The sequence below is a fragment of the Ascaphus truei genome, chromosome 1 (assembly GCF_040206685.1).
Source record: "Ascaphus truei isolate aAscTru1 chromosome 1, aAscTru1.hap1, whole genome shotgun sequence".
In the NCBI taxonomy this organism is placed as follows: Eukaryota; Metazoa; Chordata; class Amphibia; order Anura; family Ascaphidae; genus Ascaphus; species Ascaphus truei.
In genome coordinates this window covers 542,686,969-542,709,407 of record NC_134483.1, presented here as the reverse complement: position 1 = coordinate 542,709,407, position 22,439 = coordinate 542,686,969, and the positions used below count along the sequence as shown (strand labels likewise).

Genomic DNA, 22,439 nt, shown 5'->3' with positions numbered 1-22,439 from the left:
AAGTATAAAGTATCCAGATACCAAGTATCCCAATATAGCACAGATTGTGTGTATATATATATACACACACACACACACACACACACACACACACACACACACACACACACACACACACACACACACACACACACACACACACACACACACACACACACACACACACACACACACACACACACACACGTATGTACAGTAGTGGTAAGAGGACTATACAGCCAATGTGGTGATGTCTGCCCCTGACACATGGAGCTCTCCAACTCCTGATCCGGGATAGAGCGCGCATGCGTACGGACTGATGGAAATAGGCTTGGGATACAGTGTGGTACTGAGCTGCTGATCCGGGATAGAGCGCGCATGCGTATGGGCTGATGGAAATAGGCTTGGGATACAGTGTGGTACTGAGCTGCTGATCCGGGATAGAGCGCGCATGCGTACGGACTGATGGAAATAGGCTTGGGATGCAGTGTGGTACTGAGCTGCTGATCCGGGATAGAGCGCGCATGCGTATGGGCTGATGGAAATAGGCTTGGGATGCAGTGTGGTACTGAGCTGCTGATCCGGGATAGAGCGCGCATGCGTACGGACTGATGGAAATAGGCTTGGGATACAGTGTGGTACTGAGCTGCTGATCCGGGATAGAGCGCGCATGCGTATGGGCTGATGGAAATAGGCTTGGGATACAGTGTGGTACTGAGCTGCTGATCCGGGATAGAGCGCGCATGCGTATGGGCTGATGGAAATAGGCTTGGGATGCAGTGTGGTACTGAGCTGCTGATCCGGGATAGAGCGCGCATGAGTATGGGCTGATGGAAATAGGCTTGGGATGCAGTGTGGTACTGAGCTGCTGATCCGGGATAGAGCGCGCATGCGTATGGGCTGATGGAAATAGGCTTGGGATGCAGTGTGGTACTGAGCTGCTGATCCGGGATAGAGCGCGCATGCGTATGGGCTGATGGAAATAGGCTTGGGATGCAGTGTGGTACTGAGCTGCTGATCCGGGATAGAGCGCGCATGCGTATGGGCTGATGGAAATAGGCTTGGGATGCAGTGTGGTACTGAGCTGCTGATCTGGGATAGAGCGCGCATGCGTACAGAATAATGGATGGTTGCTTGGGATACAGTGTGGTGCTGAGCTGCTGATCCGGGATATGCTGATCCGGGATAGAGCGTGGATGCGTATGGACTGATGGAAATAGGCTTGGGATGCAGTGTGGTACTGAGCTGCTGATCAGGGATAGAGCGCGCATGCCTATGGGCTGATGTAAATAGGCTTGTGATGCAGTGTGGTACTGAGCTGCTGATCCGGGATAGAGCGCGCATGCGTATGGACTGATGGAAATAGGCTTGGGATGCAGTGTGGTACTGAGCTGCTGATCCAGGATAGAGTGCGCATGCATACGGGCTGATGGAAATAGGCTTGGGATGCAGTGTGGTACTGAGCTGCTGATCCGGGATAGAGCGCGCATGCCTATGGGCTGATGGAAATAGGCTTGGGATGCAGTGTGGTACTGAGCTGCTGATCCGGGATAGAGCGCGCATGCCTATGGGCTGATGGAAATAGGCTTGGGATGCAGTGTGGTACTGAGCTGCTGATCCGGGATAGAGCGCACATGCGTACAGAATAATTGATGGTTGCTTGGGATGCAGTGTGGTACTGAGCTGCTGATCCGAGATAGAGCGCGCATGCGTACGGGACGAAAGGTGGTGGCTTGGGATGCAATGTGGTACTGAGCTGCTGATCCGAGATAGAGCGCGCATGCGTACAGAATAATGGATGGTTGCTTGGGATGCAGTGTGGTACTGAGTTGCTGATCAGGGATAGAGCGCGCATGCGTACGGGCCGATAGGTGGTGGCTTGGGATGCAGTGTGGTACTGAGTTGCTGATCAGGGATAGAGCGCGCATGCGTACGGGCCGATAGGTGGTGGCTTGGGATGCAGTGTGGTACTGTACCTCTCTGCTCCTCCTCTGAAATGCAAAGAGCGCAGGAAAGACAGACAAGACCAGCATTAAGAGGAGAGAAGGAGAACAACAAGACTAAACCACAAAACTATTTTAAGGAGAGACTTCAACCAGGTGAATAATGACAGTGATCCTTTTCTGCGCCCTGTCATGAGGTTAGGTCCTCGCCAGCAATCCTGTGTTCCCTGCCCTTTTTTTTTTTTTATAGCAAATGGGATAGAATTATAGACTGGAAAGGTGCCACTAAGTATAGTATGCAAACGGCATTATTATATACTGGCAAAAATAATCTGTTCTCCAGACCCGACACCGCAGGCTGGAAAAAGTGATTTAGTGCAGGCAGAAATGTAGCTTACAGAGATATAGGCCCATACTGAGCGATGCTTTCCCATCAGGCACCTCCCGGCTTATTCAAGTGAACGGGCTCCAAGGTTTGGGCCAGAGCTGGAAGGCGCCGTATAGAACAGTAGCACCGAGTAAAGAGGGCGTATTCAGCAGACCATGCATTTACATGGTGGTCTGAACATAAGGAACAGATTGGACTTGGAACAAGGAACTCGAGAACCGGAAAAGGACTCCAATTCCCAGCAAGAAACGCGTGGCCCTTTAATGCCACCAATATGGCGCTGTACGTCACTCTGACCCACAGTTTCTAGTATGGTTATCCCAACATTTCTGACAAAAAGACATTGGAGTTCTCAAAAATGTGTGTAACGACCGTGCTGGTCCAATCGGACTCCGGGACCTCTGCACCGCCGTGGTTATGCTATAATGTCCGTCCCGTGTCACTGCCGTGGTTATGCTATAATGTCCGGCCCGTGTCACTGCCGTGGTTATGCTATAATGTCCGGCCCGTGTCACTGCCGTGGTTATGCTATAATGTCCGTCCCGTGTCACTGCCGTGGTTATGCTATAATGTCCGCCCCGTGTCACGGTCGTGGTTATGCTATAATGTCCGTCCCGTGTCACTGCCGTGGTTATGCTATAATGTCCGTCCCGTGTCACTGCCGTGGTTATGCTATAATGTCCGTCCCCGTGTCACCGCCGTGGTTATGATATAATGTCCGGCCCCGTGTCACCGCCGTGGTTATGCTATAATGTCCATCCCGTGTCACCGCCGTGGTTATGCTATAATGTCTGTCCCGTGTCACCGCCGTGGTTATGCTATAATGTCCGTCCCCGTTTCACCGCCGTGGTTATGTTATAATGTCTGGCCCGTGTCACTGCCGTGGTTATGCTATAATGTCCGGCCCCGTGTCACTGCCGTGGTTATGCTATAATGTCCGTCCTGTGTCACTGCCGTGGTTATGCTATAATGTCCGGCCCCGTGTCACCGCCGTGGTTATGCTATAATGTCCGTCCCCGTTTCACCGCCGTGGTTATGCTATAATGTCCGTCCCGTGTCACTGCCGTGGTTATGCTATAATGTCCGTCCCGTGTCACTGCCGTGGTTATGCTATAATGTCCGTCCCGTGTCACTGCCGTGGTTATGCTATAATGTCCGTCCCGTGTCACTGCCGTGGTTATTCTATAACGTCCGGCCCCTTGTCACTGCCGTGGTTATGCTATAATGTCCGTCCCGTGTCACTGCCATGGTTATGTTATAATGTCCGGCCCGTGTCACCGTTATGGGTTATGCTATAATGTCCGGCCCGTGTCACCGCCGTGGTTATGTTATAATGTCCGGCCCGTGTCACCGTTATGGGTTATGCTATAATGTCCGGCCCCGTGTCACCGCCGTGGTTATGTTATAATGTCCGTCCCGTGTCACCGCCGTGGTTATGTTATAATGTCCGTCCCGTGTCACTGCCGTGGTTATGCTATAATGTCCGTCCCGTGTCACCGCCGTGGTTATGTTATAATGTCCGGCCCGTGTCACCGCCGTGGTTATGCTATAATGTCCGGCCCCGTGTCACTGCCGTGGTTATGTTATAATGTCCGGCCCGTGTCACTGCCGTGGTTATGCTATAATGTCCGTCCCGTGTCACCGCCGTGGTTATGTTATAATGTCTGGCCCGTGTCACCGCCGTGGTTATGATATAATGTCTGGCCCGTGTCACCGCCGTGGTTATGATATAATGTCCGGCCCCGTGTCACCGCCGTGGTTATGTTATAATGTCCGGCCCGTGTCACTGCCGTGGTTATGTTATAATGTCCGGCCCGTGTCACCGCCGTGGTTATTCTATAATGTCCGGCCCGTGTCACTGCCGTGGTTATGCTATAATGTCCGTCCCGTGTCACCGCCGTGGTTATGCTATAATGTCCGTCCCCGTGTCACCGCCGTGGTTATGTTATAATGTCCGTCCCGTGTCACCGCCGTGGTTATGCTATAATGTCCGTCCCGTGTCCCTGCCGTGGTTATGCTATAATGTCCGGCCCGTGTCACTGCCGTGGTTATGCTATGATGTCCGTCCCGTGTCACCGCCGTGGTTATGCTATAATGTCTGTCCCGTGTCACCGCCGTGGTTATGCTATAATGTCCGTCCCCGTGTCACCGCCGTGGTTATGCTATAATGTCCGGCCCGTGTCACCGCCGTGGTTATGCTATAATGTCCAGGCCCGTGTCACCGCCGTGGTTATGCTATAATGTCCGTCCCGTGTCACCGCCGTAGTTATGCTATAATGTCCGTCCCGTGTCACTGCCGTGGTTATGCTATAATGTCCGTCCCGTGTCACTGCCGTGGTTATTCTATAACGTCCGGCCCCTTGTCACTGCCGTGGTTATGCTATAATGTCTGTCCCGTGTCACTGCCGTGGTTATGCTATAATGTCCATCCCGTGTCACCGCCGTGGTTATGTTATAATGTCCGTCCCGTGTCACCGCCGTGGTTATGCTATAATGTCCATCCCGTGTCACCGCCGTGGTTATCTATAATGTCCGTCCCGTGTCACTGCCGTGGTTATTCTATAACGTCCGGCCCCTTGTCACTGCCGTGGTTATGCTATAATGTCTGTCCCGTGTCACTGCCGTGGTTATGCTATAATGTCCGTCCCGTGTCACTGCCGTGGTTATTCTATAACGTCCGGCCCCTTGTCACTGCCGTGGTTATGCTATAATGTCTGTCCCGTGTCACTGCCGTGGTTATGCTATAATGTCCATCCCGTGTCACCGCCGTGGTTATGTTATAATGTCCGGCCCGTGTCCTCGCCGTGGTTATGCTATAATGTCCATCCCGTGTCACCGCCGTGGTTATGTTATAATGTCCGTCCCGTGTCACCGCCGTGGTTATGCTATAATGTCCGTCCCGTGTCACTGCCGTGGTTATGTTATAATGTCCGTCCCGTGTTACCGCCGTGGTTATGCTATAATGTCCGTCCCGTGTCACTGCCGTGGTTATGCTATAATGTCCAGCCCGTGTCACTGCCGTGGTTATTCTATAATGTCCGGCCCCGTGTCACTGCCGTGGTTATGCTATAATGTCCAGCCCGTGTCACTGCCGTGGTTATTCTATAATGTCCGGCCCGTGTCACCGCCGTGGTTATGCTATAATGTCCGTCCCCGTGTCACCGCCGTGGTTATGCTATAATGTCCGTCCTGTGTCACTGCCGTGGTTATGCTATAATGTCCGGCCCCGTGTCACTGCCGTGGTTATGCTATAATGTCCGTCCCCGTGTCACCGCCGTGGTTATGCTATAATGTCTGTCCCGTGTCACCGCCGTGGTTATGTTATAATGTCCGGCCCCGTGTCACTGCCGTGGTTATGCTATAATGTCCGGCCCCGTGTCACCGCCGTGGTTATGCTATAATGTCCGTCCCGTGTCACTGCCGTGGTTATGCTATAATGTCCGGCCCGTGTCACTGCCGTGGTTATGTTATAATGTCCGTCCCGTGTCACTGCCGTGGTTATGTTATAATGTCCGGCCCGTGTTACCGCCGTGGTTATGTTATAATGTCCGGCCCGTGTCACCGCCGTGGTTATGCTATAATGTCCGTCCCGTGTCACTGCCGTGGTTATGCTATAATGTCCATCCCGTGTCACTGCCGTGGTTATGTTATAATGTCCGGCCCGTGTCACCGCCGTGGTTATGCTATTATGTCTGTCCCGTGTCACCGCCGTGGTTATGTTATAATGTCCGGCCCCGTGTCACTGCCGTGGTTATGCTATAATGTCCGTCCCGTGTCACTGCCGTGGTTATGCTATAATGTCCGGCCCCGTGTCACCGCCGTGGTTATGCTATAATGTCCGTCCCGTGTCCCTGCCGTGGTTATGTTATAATGTCCGGCCCCGTGTCACTGCCGTGGTTATGCTATAATGTCCGGGACCTCTGCACTGCCGTGGTTATGCTATAATGTCCGTCCCGTGTCACTGCCGTGGTTATGCTATAATGTCCGGCCCCGTGTCACTGCCGTGGTTATGCTATAATGTCCGTCCCGTGTCACTGCCATGGTTATGCTATAATGTCCGTCCCGTGTCACTGCCGTGGTTATGCTATAATGTCCGGCCCGTGTCACCGCCGTGGTTATGCTATAATGTCCGTCCCGTGTCACTGCCGTGGTTATTCTATAACGTCCGGCCCCTTGTCACTGCCGTGGTTATGCTATAATGTCTGTCCCGTGTCACCGCCGTGGTTATGTTATAATGTCCGTCCCGTGTCACCGCCGTGGTTATGCTATAATGTCCAGCCCGTGTCACTGCCGTGGTTATGTTATAATGTCCGGCCTGTGTCACCGCCGTGGTTATGCTATAATGTCCGTCCCGTGTCACCGCCGTGGTTATGCTATAATGTCCAGCCCGTGTCACTGCCGTGGTTATGTTATAATGTCCGGCCTGTGTCACCGCCGTGGTTATGCTATAATGTCCGGCCGTGTCACCGCCGTGGTTATGCTATAATGTCCGTCCCGTGTCACCGCCGTAGTTATGCTATAATGTCCGTCCCGTGTCACTGCCGTGGTTATGCTATAATGTCCGGCCCGTGTCACCGCCGTGGTTATGCTATAATGTCCGTCCTGTGTCACTGCCGTGGTTATTCTATAACGTCCGGCCCCTTGTCACTGCCGTGGTTATGCTATAATGTCTGTCCCGTGTCACTGCCGTGGTTATGCTATAATGTCCGGCCCCGTGTCACTGCCGTGGTTATGCTATAATGTCCAGCCCGTGTCACTGCCGTGGTTATTCTATAATGTCCGGCCCGTGTCACCGCCGTGGTTATGCTATAATGTCCGTCCCCGTGTCACCGCCGTGGTTATGCTATAATGTCCGTCCTGTGTCACTGCCGTGGTTATGCTATAATGTCCGTCCCCGTGTCACTGCCGTGGTTATGCTATATTGTCCGTCCTGTGTCACCGCCGTGGTTATGCTATAATGTCTGTCCCGTGTCACCGCCGTGGTTATGTTATAATGTCCGGCCCCGTGTCACTGCCGTGGTTATGCTATAATGTCCGGCCCCGTGTCACCGCCGTGGTTATGCTATGTCCGTCCCGTGTCACTGCCATGGTTATGCTATAATGTCCGTCCCGTGTCACCGCCGTGGTTGCTATAATGTCCGGCCCGTGTCACCGCCGTGGTTATGCTATAATGTCCGTCCCGTGTCACTGCCGTGGTTATGTTATAATGTCTGGCCCGTGTCACTGCCGTGGTTATGCTATAATGTCCATCCCGTGTCACTGTCGTGGTTATGCTATAATGTCCGGCCCGTGTCACTGCCGTGGTTATGTTATAATGTCCGTCCCGTGTCACTGCCGTGGTTATGTTATAATGTCCGTCCCGTGTTACCGCCGTGGTTATGCTATAATGTCCATCCCGTGTCACTGCCGTGGTTATGCTATAATGTCCATCCCGTGTCACTGCCGTGGTTATGTTATAATGTCCGGCCCGTGTCACCGCCGTGGTTATGCTATAATGTCTGTCCCGTGTCACCGCCGTGGTTATGTTATAATGTCCGGCCCCGTGTCACTGCCGTGGTTATGCTATAATGTCCGTCCCGTGTCACTGCCGTGGTTATGCTATAATGTCCGGCCCCGTGTCACCGCCGTGGTTATGCTATAATGTCCGTCCCGTGTCCCTGCCGTGGTTATGTTATAATGTCCGGCCCCGTGTCACTGCCGTGGTTATGCTATAATGTCCGGGACCTCTGCACTGCCGTGGTTATGCTATAATGTCCGTCCCGTGTCACTGCCGTGGTTATGCTATAATGTCTGTCCCGTGTCACCGCCGTGGTTATGCTATAATGTCCGTCCCTGTGTCACCGCCGTGGTTATGCTATAATGTCCGGCCCGTGTCACCGCCGTGGTTATGCTATAATGTCCGGCCCGTGTCACCGCCGTGGTTATGCTATAATGTCCGTCCCGTGTCACCGCCGTAGTTATGCTATAATGTCCGTCCCGTGTCACTGCCGTGGTTATGTTATAATGTCCGTCCCGTGTTACCGCCGTGGTTATGCTATAATGTCCGTCCCGTGTCACTGCCGTGGTTATGCTATAATGTCCAGCCCGTGTCACTGCCGTGGTTATTCTATAATGTCCGGCCCCGTGTCACCGCCGTGGTTATGCTATAATGTCCGTCCCCGTGTCACCGCCGTGGTTATGCTATAATGTCCGTCCTGTGTCACTGCCGTGGTTATGCTATAATGTCCGGCCCCGTGTCACTGCCGTGGTTATGCTATAATGTCTGTCCCCGTGTCACCGCCGTGGTTATGCTATAATGTCTGTCCCGTGTCACCGCCGTGGTTATGTTATAATGTCCGGCCCCGTGTCACTGCCGTGGTTATGCTATAATGTCTGTCCCCGTGTCACCGCCGTGGTTATGCTATAATGTCTGTCCCGTGTCACCGCCGTGGTTATGTTATAATGTCCGGCCCCGTGTCACTGCCGTGGTTATGCTATAATGTCCGGCCCCGTGTCACCGCCGTGGTTATGCTATAATGTCCGTCCCGTGTTACTGCCGTGGTTATGCTATAATGTCCGGCCCGTGTCACTGCCGTGGTTATGTTATAATGTCCGTCCCGTGTCACTGCCGTGGTTATGTTATAATGTCCGTCCCGTGTCACCGCCGTGGTTATGCTATAATGTCCGGCCCGTGTCACCGCCGTGGTTATGCTATAATGTCCGGCCCCGTGTCACTGCCGTGGTTATGCTATAATGTCCGTCCCGTGTCACTGCCGTGGTTATGCTATAATGTCCGGCCCCGTGTCACCGCCGTGGTTATGCTATAATGTCCGTCCCGTGTCCCTGCCGTGGTTATGTTATAATGTCCGGCCCCGTGTCACTGCCGTGGTTATGCTATAATGTCCGGGACCTCTGCACTGCCGTGGTTATGCTATAATGTCCGTCCCGTGTCACTGCCGTGGTTATGCTATAATGTCCGGCCCCGTGTCACTGCCGTGGTTATGCTATAATGTCCGTCCCGTGTCACTGCCATGGTTATGCTATAATGTCCGTCCCGTGTCACTGCCGTGGTTATGCTATAATGTCCGGCCCGTGTCACCGCCGTGGTTATGCTATAATGTCCGTCCCGTGTCACTGCCGTGGTTATTCTATAACGTCCGGCCCCTTGTCACTGCCGTGGTTATGCTATAATGTCTGTCCCGTGTCACTGCCGTGGTTATGCTATAATGTCCATCCCGTGTCACCGCCGTGGTTATGTTATAATGTCCGTCCCGTGTCACCGCCGTGGTTATGCTATAATGTCCATCCCGTGTCACCGCCGTGGTTATGTTATAATGTCCGGCCCGTGTCACCGCCGTGGTTATGCTATAATGTCCAGCCCGTGTCACTGCCGTGGTTATGTTATAATGTCCGGCCTGTGTCACCGCCGTGGTTATGCTATAATGTCCGGCCCGTGTCACCGCCGTGGTTATGCTATAATGTCCGTCCCGTGTCACCGCCGTAGTTATGCTATAATGTCCGTCCCGTGTCACTGCCGTGGTTATGCTATAATGTCCGGCCCGTGTCACCGCCGTGGTTATGCTATAATGTCCGTCCCGTGTCACTGCCGTGGTTATTCTATAACGTCCGGCCCCTTGTCACTGCCGTGGTTATGCTATAATGTCTGTCCCGTGTCACTGCCGTGGTTATGCTATAATGTCCATCCCGTGTCACCGCCGTGGTTATGTTATAATGTCCGTCCCGTGTCACCACCGTGGTTATGCTATAATGTCCATTCCGTGTCACCGCCGTGGTTATGTTATAATGTCCGGCCCGTGTCCTCGCCGTGGTTATGCTATAATGTCCGGCCCCGTGTCACTGCCGTGGTTATGCTATAATGTCCATCCCGTGTCACCGCCGTGGTTATGTTATAATGTCCGGCCCGTGTCACCGCCGTGGTTATGTTATAATGTCCGTCCCGTCTCACCGCCGTGGTTATGCTATAATGTCCGTCCCGTGTCACTGCCGTGGTTATGTTATAATGTCCGTCCCGTGTTACCGCCGTGGTTATGCTATAATGTCCTTCCCGTGTCACTGCCGTGGTTATGCTATAATGTCCGTCCCGTGTCACCGCCATGGTTATGCTATAATGTCCGTCCCCGTGTCACCGCCGTGTTTATGCTATAATGTCCGTCCCGTGTCACTGCCGTGGTTATGCTATAATGTCCGTCCCGTGTCACTGCCGTGGTTATGCTATAATGTCCGGCCCGTGTCACTGCCGTGGTTATGTTATAATGTCCGGCCCGTGTCACTGCCGTGGTTATGCTATAATGTCCATCCCGTGTCACTGTCGTGGTTATGCTATAATGTCCGGCCCGTGTCACTGCCGTGGTTATGTTATAATGTCCGTCCCGTGTCACTGCCGTGGTTATGTTATAATGTCCGTCCCGTGTTACCGCCGTGGTTATGTTATAATGTCCGGCCCGTGTCACCGCCGTGGTTATGCTATAATGTCCGTCCCGTGTCACCGCCGTGGTTATGCTATAATGTCCGTCCCGTGTCACTGCCGTGGTTATGTTATAATGTCCGTCCCGTGTTACCGCCGTGGTTATGCTATAATGTCCGTCCCGTGTCACTGCCGTGGTTATGCTATAATGTCCAGCCCGTGTCACTGCCGTGGTTATTCTATAATGTCCGGCCCCGTGTCACTGCCGTGGTTATGCTATAATGTCCGTCCCGTGTCACTGCCGTGGTTATGCTATAATGTCCGGCCCCGTGTCACCGCCGTGGTTATGCTATAATGTCCGTCCCGTGTCCCTGCCGTGGTTATGTTATAATGTCCGGCCCCGTGTCACTGCCGTGGTTATGCTATAATGTCCGGGACCTCTGCACTGCCGTGGTTATGCTATAATGTCCGTCCCGTGTCACTGCCGTGGTTATGCTATAATGTCTGTCCCGTGTCACCGCCGTGGTTATGCTATAATGTCCGTCCCTGTGTCACCGCCGTGGTTATGCTATAATGTCCGGCCCGTGTCACCGCCGTGGTTATGCTATAATGTCCGGCCCGTGTCACCGCCGTGGTTATGCTATAATGTCCGTCCCGTGTCACCGCCGTGGTTATGTTATAATGTCCGTCCCGTGTCACCGCCGTAGTTATGCTATAATGTCCGTCCCGTGTCACTGCCGTGGTTATGCTATAATGTCCGGCCCGTGTCACTGCCGTGGTTATGCTATAATGTCCGTCCCGTGTCACCGCCGTGGTTATGCTATAATGTCCGTCCCGTGTCACTGCCGTGGTTATGCTATAATGTCCGTCCCGTGTTACCGCCGTGGTTATGCTATAATGTCCGTCCCGTGTCACTGCCGTGGTTATGCTATAATGTCCAGCCCGTGTCACTGCCGTGGTTATGTTATAATGTCCGTCCCGTGTTACCGCCGTGGTTATGCTATAATGTCCGTCCCGTGTCACTGCCGTGGTTATGCTATAATGTCCAGCCCGTGTCACCGCCGTGGTTATGCTATAATGTCCGTCCCCGTGTCACCGCCGTGGTTATGCTATAATGTCCGTCCTGTGTCACTGCCGTGGTTATGCTATAATGTCCGGCCCCGTGTCACTGCCGTGGTTATGCTATAATGTCTGTCCCCGTGTCACCGCCGTGGTTATGCTATAATGTCTGTCCCGTGTCACCGCCGTGGTTATGTTATAATGTCCGGCCCCGTGTCACTGCCGTGGTTATGCTATAATGTCTGTCCCCGTGTCACCGCCGTGGTTATGCTATAATGTCTGTCCCGTGTCACCGCCGTGGTTATGTTATAATGTCCGGCCCCGTGTCACTGCCGTGGTTATGCTATAATGTCCGGCCCCGTGTCACCGCCGTGGTTATGCTATAATGTCCGTCCCGTGTCACTGCCGTGGTTATGCTATAATGTCCGGCCCGTGTCACTGCCGTGGTTATGTTATAATGTCCGTCCCGTGTCACTGCCGTGGTTATGTTATAATGTCCGGCCCGTGTTACCGCCGTGGTTATGCTATAATGTCCGTCCCGTGTCACTGCCGTGGTTATGCTATAATGTCCATCCCGTGTCACTGCCGTGGTTATGTTATAATGTCCGGCCCGTGTCACCGCCGTGGTTATGCTATAATGTCTGTCCCGTGTCACCGCCGTGGTTATGTTATAATGTCCGGCCCCGTGTCACTGCCGTGGTTATGCTATAATGTCCGTCCCGTGTCACCGCCGTGGTTATGCTATAATGTCCGTCCCGTGTCACCGCCGTGGTTGCTATAATGTCCGGCCCGTGTCACCGCCGTGGTTATGCTATAATGTCCGGCCCCGTGTCACCACCGTGGTTATGCTATAATGTCCGTCCCGTGTCACTGCCGTGGTTATGCTATAATGTCCGTCCCGTGTCACCGCCGTGGTTATGCTATAATGTCCGTCCCGTGTCACCGGCGTGGTTATGCTATAATGTCCGTCCCGTGTCACCGCCGTGGTTATGCTATAATGTCCGTCCCGTGTCACCGCCGTGGTTATGCTATAATGTCCGTCCCGTGTCACCGCCGTGGTTATGCTATAATGTCCGTCCCGTGTCACCACCGTGGTTATGCTATAACGTCCGGCCCCGGGTCACCGCCGTGGTTATGCTATAATGTCCGGCCCCGTGTCACTGCCGTGGTTATGCTATAATGTTCGTCCCGTGTCACCGCCGTGGTTATGCTATAATGTCCGTCCCGTGTCACCGCCGTGGTTATGCTATAATGTCCGTCCCGTGTCACCGCCGTGGTTATGCTATAATGTCCGTCCCGTGTCACCGCCGTGGTTATGTTATAATGTCCGGCCCCGTGTCACCGCCGTGGTTATGCTATAATGTCCGGCCCCGTGTCACCGCCGTGGTTATGCTATAATGTCCGTCCCGTGTCACCGCCGTGGTTATGCTATAATGTCCGGCCCGTGTCACCGCCGTGGTAATGCTATAATGTCCGGCCCGTGTCACTGCCGTGGTTATGCTATAATGTCCGTCCCGTGTCACCACCGTGGTTATGCTATAATGTCCGGCCCCGTGTCACCGCCGTGGTTATGCTATAATGTCCGTCCCGTGTCACCGCCGTGGTTATGCTATAATGTCCGTCCCGTGTCACCGCCGTGGTTATGCTATAATGTCCGTCCCGTGTCACCGCCGTGGTTATGTTATAATGTCCGGCCCCGTGTCACCGCCGTGGTTATGCTATAATGTCCGGCCCCGTGTCACCGCCGTGGTTATGCTATAATGTCCGTCCCGTGTCACCGCCGTGGTTATGCTATAATGTCCGGCCCGTGTCACCGCCGTGGTTATGCTATAATGTCCGGCCCGTGTCACTGCCGTGGTTATGCTATAATGTCCGTCCCGTGTCACCACCGTGGTTATGCTATAATGTCCGGCCCCGTGTCACCGCCGTGGTTATGCTATAATGTCCGTCCCGTGTCACCACCGTGGTTATGCTATAACGTCCGGCCCCGTGTCACCGCCGTGGTTATGCTATAATGTCCGTCCCGTGTCACCGCCGTGGTTATGCTATAATGTCCGTCCCGTGTCACCGCCGTGGTTATGCTATAACGTCCGGCCCGTGTCACCGCCGTGGTTATGCTATAATGTCCGTCCCGTGTCACCGCCGTGGTTATGCTATAATGTCCGTCCCGTGTCACCGCCGTGGTTATGCTATAATGTCCGTCCCGTGTCACCGCCGTGGTTATGTTATAATGTCCGTCCCGTGTCACCGCCGTGGTTATGTTATAATGTCCGTCCCGTGTCACTGCCGTGGTTATGCTATAATGTCCGGCCCCGTGTCACCGCCGTGGTTATGTTATAATGTCCGGCCCGTGTCACTGCCGTGGTTATGCTATAATGTCCGTCCCGTGTCACCGCCGTGGTTATGTTATAATGCCCGGCCCGTGTCACCGCCGTGGTTATGCTATAATGTCCGGCCCGTGTCACCGCCGTGGTTATGTTATAATGTCCGGCCCCGTGTCACTGCCGTGGTTATGCTATAATGTCCGGCCCCGTGTCACCGCCGTGGTTATGTTATAATGTCCGTCCCCGTGTCACCGCCGTGGTTATGCTATAATGTCCGTCCCGTGTCACCGCCGTGGTTATGCTATAATGTCCGTCCCGTGTCACCGCCGTGGTTATGCTATAATGTCCGGCCCCGTGTCACCGCCGTGGTTATGCTATAATGTCCGGCCCCGTGTCACTGCCGTGGTTATGCTATAATGTCCGGCCCCGTGTCACCGCCGTGGTTATGCTATAATGTCCGGCCCCGTGTCACCGCCGTGGTTATGCTATAATGTCCGGCCCCGTGTCACCGCCGTGGTTATGCTATAATGTCCGTCCCGTGTCACCGCCGTGGTTATGCTATAATGTCCGTCCCGTGTCACCGCCGTGGTTATGCTATAATGTCCGGCCCCGTGTCACTGCCGTGGTTATGCTATAATGTCCGGCCCCGTGTCACTGCCGTGGTTATGTTATAATGTCCGGCCCTTGTTTTCATTTTACGTTTGTCTTCCGTTGTTATTATTTCTGTGGCGAACGCCGCCTCAGTCTCTGTTAATGTGGCCGTCCCACCCAGGACTGCGGCGAGCGCTTTCGTGGTACACACGTGGGGGTTGGTGTCTTGTGCTTTAAGTTTTTGTACATAAGTTTGTTTGAATTATTTCTGTATCCGTTAAGTCTCCATAGGAACCAGATGCCGCAACGTGTATACAATCTTTAACTAATCTCTTACGGTAACATGGCTTATGAATCCGGGAGAATCCACGAGTTGTTAATGGCCCTTTCTCTCTCTCTCTCTCTCTTTCTCTGTAACAATACTGATATCACCATTAGTCCCACAGATAGGGAGGAAGCACCACACGTAGCTTAAGGTGAAAAACAGATTCATTTCTCACAATGAAACGATTCATTTTAAGGGGGACTGATCCTAAGGAAGCCTAAATTGTTCCAAAAAGACTTTTTCCTGCTATGGGGGACTGCCCTATTACGTGGATAAATGACGTGCCTCAGGCCGGTGTTCGGAAACCCCCCTTTCCTTTTTATCCTCCCTGATAGAGCATTGGTGGGCATCAGCTGTACCTGCACCCCCCAAACACTCAACGTCCCAGCAGCCAGTTCTCCCCTCTCCCTCAACGTAAAGGGAGTGGAGATATCTCTGGTGTGAAGCGCAGCTTCTCCCCACTATCTCTCTCCTGATAAACACTAATACCCCGCCCCTCTCCTGTACTGCCCACCCCCCCTACAGTAAATACTGCAATTTCAAGGCCCCCCTCCTGTGATAATCACTAGTTCTCCCTGTGTAAGGAGAGGAGTGGGACATTAGTTCCCTGTGTAAGGAGAGGAGCGGGACAGTAGTTCCCTGTGTAAGGAGAGGAGCGGGACACCAGTTCCCTGTGTAAGGAGAGGAGCGGGACACTAGTTCCCTGTGTAAGGAGAGGAGCGGGACACTAGGTCCCTGTGTAAGGAGAGGAGCGGGACACTAGTTCTCCCTGTGTAAGGAGAGGAGCGGGACACTAGTTCTCCCTGTGTAAGGAGAGGAGCGGGACACTAGTTCTCCCTGTGTAAGGAGAGGAGCGGGACACTAGTTCCCTGTGTAAGGAGAGGAGCGGGACACTAGTTCCCTGTGTAAGGAGAGGAGCGGGACACTAGTTCCCTGTGTAAGGAGAGGAGCGGGACACTAGTTCCCTGTGTAAGGAGAGGAGCGGGACACTAGTTCCCTGTGTAAGGAGAGGAGCGGGACACTAGTTCCCTGTGTAAGGAGAGGAGCGGGACACTAGTTCTCCCTGTGTAAGGAGAGGAGCGGGACACTAGTTCTCCCTGTGTAAGGAGAGGAGCGGGACACTAGTTCTCCCTGTGTAAGGAGAGGAGCGGGACACTAGTTCTCCCTGTGTAAGGAGAGGAGCGGGACACTAGTTCCCTGTGTAAGGAGAGGAGCGGGACACTAGTTCCCTGTGTAAGGAGAGGAGCGGGACACTAGTTCTCCCTGTGTAAGGAGAGGAGCGGGACACTAGTTCCCTGTGTAAGGAGAGGAGCGGGACACTAGTTCCCTGTGTAAGGAGAGTAGCGGGACACTAGTTCCCTGTGTAAGGAGAGGAGCGGGACACTAGTTCTCCCTGTGTAAGGAGAGGAGCGGGACACTAGTTCCCTGTGTAAGGAGAGGAGCGGAACACTAGTTCCCTGTGTAAGGAGAGGAGAGGGACATTAGTTCTCCCTGTGTAAGGAGAGGAGCGGGACACTAGTTCCCTGTGTAAGGAGAGGAGCGGGACACTAGTTCTCCCTGTGTAAGGAGAGGAGCGGGACACTAGTTCTCCCTGTGTAAGGAGAGGAGCGGGACACTAGTTCTCCCTGTGTAAGGAGAGGAGCGGGACACTAGTTCTCCCTGTGTAAGGAGAGGAGCGGGACACTAGTTCCCTGTGTAAGGAGAGGAGCGGGACACTAGTTCCCTGTGTAAGGAGAGGAGCGGGACACTAGTTCCCTGTGTAAGGAGAGGAGCGGGACACTAGTTCCCTGTGTAAGGAGAGGAGCGGGACACTAGTTCTCCCTGTGTAAGGAGAGGAGCGGGACACTAGTTCTCCCTGTGTAAGGAGAGGAGCGGGATACTAGTTCCCTGTGTAAGGAGAGGAGCGGGACACTAGTTCCCTGTGTAAGGAGAGGAGCGGGGCACTAGTTCCCTGTGTAAGGAGAGGAGCGGGACACTAGTTCCCTGTGTAAGGAGAGGAGCGGAACACTAGTTCCCTGTGTAAGGAGAGGAGCGGGACACTAGTTCCCTGTGTAAGGAGAGGAGCGGGACACTAGTTCTCCCTGTGTAAGGAGAGGAGAGGGACACTAGTTCCCTGTGTAAGGAGAGGAGCGGGACACTAGTTCCCTGTGTAAGGAGAGGAGCGGGACACTAGTTCCCTGTGTAAGGAGAGGAGCGGGACACTAGTTCCCTGTGTAAGGAGAGGAGCGGGACACTAGTTCTCCCTGTGTAAGGAGAGGAGCGGGACACTAGGTCCCTGTGTAAGGAGAGGAGCGGGACACTAGTTCCCTGTGTAAGGAGAGGAGAGGGACACTAGTTCCCTGTGTAAGGAGAGGAGCGGGACACTAGTTCCCTGTGTAAGGAGAGGAGCGGGACACTAGTTCTCCCTGTGTAAGGAGAGGAGCGGGACACTAGGTCCCTGTGTAAGGAGAGGGGCGGGACACTAGTTCTCCCTGTGTAAGGAGAGGAGCGGGACACTAGTTCTCCCTGTGTAAGGAGAGGAGCGGGACACTAGTTCTCCCTGTGTAAGGAGAGGAGCGGGACACTAGTTCTCCCTGTGTAAGGAGAGGAGCGGGACACTAGTTCTCCCTGTGTAAGGAGAGGAGCGGGACACTAGTTCCCTGTGTAAGGAGAGGAGCGGGACACTAGTTCCCTGTGTAAGGAGAGGAGCGGGACACTAGTTCCCTGTGTAAGGAGAGGAGAGGGACATTAGTTCTCCCTGTGTAAGGAGAGGAGCGGGACACTAGTTCCCTGTGTAAGGAGAGGAGCGGGACACTAGTTCTCCCTGTGTAAGGAGAGGAGCGGGACACTAGTTCTCCCTGTGTAAGGAGAGGAGCGGGACACTAGTTCTCCCTGTGTAAGGAGAGGAGCGGGACACTAGTTCTCCCTGTGTAAGGAGAGGAGCGGGACACTAGTTCCCTGTGTAAGGAGAGGAGCGGGACACTAGTTCCCTGTGTAAGGAGAGGAGCGGGACACTAGTTCCCTGTGTAAGGAGAGGAGCGGGACACTAGTTCCCTGTGTAAGGTGAGGAGCGGGACACTAGTTCCCTGTGTAAGGAGAGGAGCGGGACACTAGTTCTCCCTGTGTAAGGAGAGGAGCGGGACACTAGTTCTCCCTGTGTAAGGAGAGGAGCGGGACACTAGTTCCCTGTGTAAGGAGAGGAGCGGGACACTAGTTCCCTGTGTAAGGAGAGGAGCGGGACACTAGTTCCCTGTGTAAGGAGAGGAGCGGGACACTAGTTCCCTGTATAAGGAGAGGAGCGGGACACTAGTTCCCTGTGTAAGGAGAGGAGCGGGACACTAGTTCCCTGTGTAAGGAGAGGAGCGGGACACTAGTTCCCTGTGTAAGGAGAGGAGCGGGACACTAGTTCCCTGTGTAAGGAGAGGAGCGGGACACTAGTTCCCTTTGTAAGGAGAGGAGCGGGACACTAGTTCCCTGTGTAAGGAGAGGAGCGGGACACTAGTTCCCTGTGTAAGGAGAGGAGCGGGACACTAGTTCCCTGTGTAAGGAGAGGAGCGGGACACTAGTTCCCTGTGTAAGGAGAGGAGCGGGACACTAGTTCCCTGTGTAAGGAGAGGAGCGGGACACTAGTTCTCCCTGTGTAAGGAGAGGAGCGGGACACTAGTTCCCTGTGTAAGGAGAGGAGCGGGACACTAGTTCCCTGTGTAAGGAGAGGTGCGGGGCACTAGTTCCCTGTGTAAGGAGAGGAGCGGGACACTAGTTCCCTGTGTAAGGAGAGGAGCGGGACACTAGTTCCCTGTGCAAGGAGAGGAGCGGGACACTAGTTCCCTGTGTAAGGAGAGTAGCGGGACACTAGTTCCCTGTGTAAGGAGAGGAGCGGGACACTAGTTCCCTGTGTAAGGAGAGGAGCGGGACACTAGTTCCCTGTGTAAGGAGAGGAGCGGGACACTAGTTCCCTGTGTAAGGAGAGGAGCGGGACACTAGTTCCCTGTGTAAGGAGAGGAGCGAGACACTAGTTCTCCCTGTGTAAGGAGAGGAGCGGGACACTAGTTCCCTGTGTAAGGAGAGGAGCGGGACACTAGTTCCCTGTGTAAGGTGAGGAGCGGGACACTAGTTCCCTGTGTAAGGAGAGGAGCGGGACACTAGTTCCCTGTGTAAGGAGAGGAGCGGGACACTAGTTCCCTGTGTAAGGTGAGGAGCGGGACACTAGTTCCCTGTGTAAGGAGAGGAGCGGGACACTAGTTCTCCCTGTGTAAGGAGAGGAGCGGGACACTAGTTCTCCCTGTGTAAGGAGAGGAGCGGGACACTAGTTCTCCCTGTGTAAGGAGAGGAGCGGGACACTAGTTCTCCCTGTGTAAGGAGAGGAGCGGGACACTAGTTCCCTGTGTAAGGAGAGGAGTGGGACACTAGTTCTCCCTGTGTAAGGAGAGGAGCGGGACACTAGTTCCCTGTGTAAGGAGAGGAGCGGGACACTAGTTCCCTGTGTAAGGAGAGGAGCGAGACACTAGTTCTCCCTGTGTAAGGAGAGGAGCGGGACACCAGTTCCCTGTGTAAGGAGAGGAGCGGGACACTAGTTCCCTGTGTAAGGAGAGGAGCGGGACACTAGTTCCCTGTGTAAGGAGAGGAGCGGGACACTAGTTCTCCCTGTGTAAGGAGAGGAGCGGGACACTAGTTCCCTGTGTAAGGAGAGGAGTGGGACACTAGTTCTCCCTGTGTAAGGAGAGGAGCGGGACACTAGTTCCCTGTGTAAGGAGAGGAGCGGGACACTAGTTCCCTGTGTAAGGAGAGGAGCGAGACACTAGTTCTCCCTGTGTAAGGAGAGGAGCGGGACACCAGTTCCCTGTGTAAGGAGAGGAGCGGGACACTAGTTCCCTGTGTAAGGAGAGGAGCGGGACACTAGGTCCCTGTGTAAGGAGAGGAGCGGGACACTAGTTCCCTGTGTAAGGAGAGGAGCGGGACACTAGTTCTCCCTGTGTAAGGAGAGGAGCGGGACACTAGTTCTCCCTGTGTAAGGAGAGGAGCGGGACACTACTTCTCCCTGTGTAAGGAGAGGAGCGGGACACTAGTTCCCTGTGTAAGGAGAGGAGCGGGACACCAGTTCCCTGTGTAAGGAGAGGAGCGGGACACTAGTTCCCTGTGTAAGGAGAGGAGCGGGACACCAGTTCCCTGTGTAAGGAGAGGAGCGGGACACTAGTTCTCCCTGTGTAAGGAGAGGAGCGGGACACTAGTTCCCTGTGTAAGGAGAGGAGTGGGACACCAGTTCCCTGTGTAAGGAGAGGAGTGGGACACTAGTTCTCCCTGTGTAAGGAGAGGAGCGGGACACTAGTTCTCCCTGTGTAAGGAGAGGAGCGGGACACTAGTTCCCTGTGTAAGGATAGGAGCGAGACACTAGTTCTCCCTGTGTAAGGAGAGGAGCGGGACACTAGTTCCCTGTGTAAGGAGAGGAGCGGGACACTAGTTCCCTGTGTAAGGAGAGGAGCGGGACACTAGTTCCCTGTGTAAGGAGAGGAGCGGGACACTAGTTCCCTGTATAAGGAGAGGAGCGGGACACTAGTTCCCTGTGTAAGGAGAGGAGCGGGACACTAGTTCCCTGTGTAAGGAGAGGAGCGGGACACTAGTTCCCTGTGTAAGGAGAGGAGCGGGACACTAGTTCCCTGTGTAAGGAGAGGAGCGGGACACTAGTTCCCTTTGTAAGGAGAGGAGCGGGACACTAGTTCCCTGTGTAAGGAGAGGAGCGGGACACTAGTTCCCTGTGTAAGGAGAGGAGCGGGACACTAGTTCCCTGTGTAAGGAGAGGAGCGGGACACTAGTTCCCTGTGTAAGGAGAGGAGCGGGACACTAGTTCCCTGTGTAAGGAGAGGAGCGGGACACTAGTTCCCTGTGTAAGGAGAGGAGCGGGACACTAGTTCCCTGTGTAAGGAGAGGTGCGGGGCACTAGTTCCCTGTGTAAGGAGAGGAGCGGGACACTAGTTCCCTGTGTAAGGAGAGGAGCGGGACACTAGTTCCCTGTGCAAGGAGAGGAGCGGGACACTAGTTCCCTGTGTAAGGAGAGTAGCGGGACACTAGTTCCCTGTGTAAGGAGAGGAGCGGGACACTAGTTCCCTGTGTAAGGAGAGGAGCGGGACACTAGTTCCCTGTGTAAGGAGAGGAGCGGGACACTAGTTCCCTGTGTAAGGAGAGGAGCGGGACACTAGTTCCCTGTGTAAGGAGAGGAGTGAGACACTAGTTCTCCCTGTGTAAGGAGAGGAGCGGGACACTAGTTCTCCCTGTGTAAGGAGAGGAGCGGGACACTAGTTCCCTGTGTAAGGAGAGGAGTGGGACACTAGTTCTCCCTGTGTAAGGAGAGGAGCGGGACACTAGTTCTCCCTGTGTAAGGAGAGGAGCGGGACACTAGTTCCCTGTGTAAGGAGAGGAGCGGGACACTAGTTCCCTGTGTAAGGAGAGGAGCGAGACACTAGTTCTCCCTGTGTAAGGAGAGGAGCGGGACACCAGTTCCCTGTGTAAGGAGAGGAGCGGGACACCAGTTCCCTGTGTAAGGAGAGGAGCGGGACACTAGTTCCCTGTGTAAGGAGAGGAGCGGGACACTAGTTCTCCCTGTGTAAGGAGAGGAGCGGGACACTAGTTCCCTGTGTAAGGAGAGGAGTGGGACACTAGTTCTCCCTGTGTAAGGAGAGGAGCGGGACACTAGTTCCCTGTGTAAGGAGAGGAGCGGGACACTAGTTCCCTGTGTAAGGAGAGGAGCGGGACACCAGTTCCCTATGTAAGGAGAGGAGCGGGACACTAGTTCCCTGTGTAAGGAGAGGAGCGGGACACTAGGTCCCTGTGTAAGGAGAGGAGCGGGACACAAGTTCCCTGTGTAAGGAGAGGAGCGGGACACTAGTTCTCCCTGTGTAAGGAGAGGAGCGGGACACCAGTTCCCTGTGTAAGGAGAGGAGCGGGACACTAGTTCTCCCTGTGTAAGGAGAGGAGCGGGACACTAGTTCCCTGTGTAAGGAGAGGAGTGGGACACCAGTTCCCTGTGTAAGCAGAGGAGTGGGACACTAGTTCTCCCTGTGTAAGGAGAGGAGCGGGACACTAGTTCCCTGTGTAAGGAGAGGAGCGGGACACTAGTTCCCTGTGTAAGGAGAGGAGCGGGACACTAGTTCTCCCTGTGTAAGGAGAGGAGCGGGACACCAGTTCCCTGTGTAAGGAGAGGAGCGGGACACTAGTTCCCTGTGAAAGGAGAGGAGTGGGACACTAGTTCCCTGTGTAAGGAGAGGAGTGGGACACTAGTTCCCTGTGTAAGGAGAGGAGTGGGACACTAGTTCTCCCTGTGTAAGGAGAGGAGCGGGACACTAGTTCCCTGTGTAAGGAGAGGAGCGGGACACTAGTTCCCTGTGTAAGGAGAGGAGTGAGACACTAGTTCTCCCTGTGTAAGGAGAGGAGCGGGACACCAGTTCCCTGTGTA

General features: G+C 54.2%; 1 protein-coding gene across 8 annotated transcripts in view; it reads right to left on the bottom strand.

Annotated features, from left to right (window-relative positions):
* DCTN1 (dynactin subunit 1) overlaps nucleotides 1-22,439 on the bottom strand; it is a 272,607-nt gene that overhangs the window by 7,799 nt on the left and 242,369 nt on the right. The window lies entirely within an intron of this gene.